The sequence below is a fragment of the Etheostoma spectabile genome, chromosome 8, assembly GCF_008692095.1.
Source record: "Etheostoma spectabile isolate EspeVRDwgs_2016 chromosome 8, UIUC_Espe_1.0, whole genome shotgun sequence".
In the NCBI taxonomy this organism is placed as follows: domain Eukaryota; kingdom Metazoa; phylum Chordata; class Actinopteri; order Perciformes; family Percidae; genus Etheostoma; species Etheostoma spectabile.
In genome coordinates, this window is record NC_045740.1 from 25,658,499 (window position 1) to 25,658,862 (window position 364).

At 33.2% G+C, this 364-nt stretch overlaps 1 protein-coding gene across 2 annotated transcripts in view; it reads left to right on the top strand.

Moving 5' to 3' along the window:
- kiaa1549la (KIAA1549-like a) overlaps positions 1-364 on the top strand; it is a 233,270-nt gene that overhangs the window by 113,401 nt on the left and 119,505 nt on the right. The gene's annotated exons all lie outside the window — the stretch shown is intronic.

The following is a 364-nucleotide window of genomic DNA, read 5'->3' on the forward strand; positions in this document are numbered from 1 at the left end:
AGATGATAATAATGGCAGACTGGTCAGAGAGCAATACATTCATGATTTAATTTAGTTGTTGCTTATCTGTCTCTAATAAAGGACAGTTTGTGTTACTCCTTAATATGTAGACCTAATGTTTTTTATTATAGCTTACATTGGTTTCATAACCTTCTCAATTAGTCTCACATCCTTGGACCAATAACGTGTCTATATACAGTACGTATGTAGTGTAGTTTACATTCATCACACCGGGAACACCACAATGCTTCTTCATCTTTTTATTTTGGTGTGGTCACCAAGAAGAAGAATAAAAAAACATAAATATTGTTTTAGATATGCTCACAGCGTGTATTGAAGTCACTTACTTCTTTTTCTAGTTGTC